Below are 1,738 nucleotides of genomic sequence, written 5' to 3'. Positions count from 1 at the left end.
CTGCTCCCAACTCACACCCACCTCTCTCATGTACCTCTCCACCCCATCCTTCCATCTCATCCTCGGCCTCCACCTCACTCACATACACTCTCTTCGTCAGTCTTTCACCCTCCATCCTCTCCACAAGTCCAAATCACCTCAGTGTATTCCTCCTAACGCTTCCTATCACATCCACATCCACACCACAACGCTCCTTTATATCCTCATTTGTCAGCCTGTCTCTCCATGTGACTCCACAGGCTCTTCTTAAATAACTCATTTCTACTGGTCTCACTCTTGACTTGTGCCCTTCCAACAACGTCCAAGCTTCACTTCCATACGTTAGAGTTGGTATCACAATACTGTCATGTAGTAACTTTTTCATTTCCATGCTCACTTCCCTGTTTCTGATGACTGCTTTCAAGGAACCAGCAACCTTTCTTCCCTGCTGTACCCTTTCAAGCACTTCACCCCCCAAACCTCCATCCTTACTCATCACACTACCCAAGTACTTAAACATACTCACATTTTCCAATTCCTCACCATCCAACCTCGCTGTACATTCACTGACTTCACCTCTCTCAATGACCATCACTTTACTCTTCCCTACATTCACCTTTAGATTCCGTTTCTTACACACTCTCCCAGACTCATCCACCAAGCCTTGCAGCTCCCCTTCGTCTTCACTCAACAACACAGTATCATCTGCAAACAACAGTACAGGGAGTTTCCGAACTACCCTCTCTCACCAGGGCCACTCTAACATCTACTACCCTACCTTGTACCTCTTTTATTACCCCATCAATGTACAGATTGAACAACCATGGAGACATGACACATCCCTGTTTCAACCCAACCTTCCAAGAGAAAAATTCACTCGGTTCACCATCCACATGCACTGCAGCCTTAGCACCATCATACATACTCTTCACAGCATTCAACAACTTCCCATCTACTCCATATAGTCTTAATACTTTCCACATTCCTTGTCTCTCCACCCTGTCATATGCTTTCTCCAAATCCATGAAGGCCGCATACAATTTCTTTCCCTTCTCTAGAAACTTTTCCACTACAGATCTAAGAATGAATATCTGATCTACGCAACCTCTTCCCTTCCTAAAGCCTCCCTGTTCTTCTCCAATTAATTCCTCTGTTATTTCCCTAACTCTGTCAATAAGTATCCTACCATACACTTTTCCTATTATACTAAGAAGACAAATGCCTCTATGATTACCACACACTTCTTTTTCCCCTTTTCCTTTGTACATTACAAGGGAATAATTATACCTGACTTCCAATCCTCCGTAACTCTACCTTCCTCCCAGGCCAATCTGCACATCTTCCACATCCATTCTACTACTATTTCTCCCCCATGCTTCAACATTTCACCACACACTCCATCAATTCCTGGGGCTTTCCCCAATTTAACTTTCTTCATTGCTTCCACAACTTCTATCCTACTGATTTCTTCTTGTCTTCTCACCTCCCTCCTTCTCCCAGCCATTCCCCAGCCACTAATACTCATATCACTTCCATCCTCTATGTTCAACAATTCCCTAAAGTGTTCTCTCCATCTGCTCATTTTTTCTCCCTTCTCCACCAGTAATCTACCATTTTTATCTTTCACCCCTGCTAACTTCACTTCCACCCTGTCTTACTCCCTTCACCTCTTTCCAGAACATTTTCTTGCAGTCCCTCCACTTTACAGTACACTCAAATTCCTTCCAAATTCCTCATTCACTCTCTTCTTACTCTCTCT

The sequence above is a fragment of the Coenobita brevimanus genome, chromosome 59 (genome assembly GCF_032717465.1).
Source record: "Coenobita brevimanus isolate Jiangsu-jjx chromosome 59, ASM3271746v2, whole genome shotgun sequence".
Lineage (NCBI taxonomy): Eukaryota > Metazoa > Arthropoda > Malacostraca > Decapoda > Coenobitidae > Coenobita > Coenobita brevimanus.
This window is presented reverse-complemented; position numbering follows the sequence as displayed.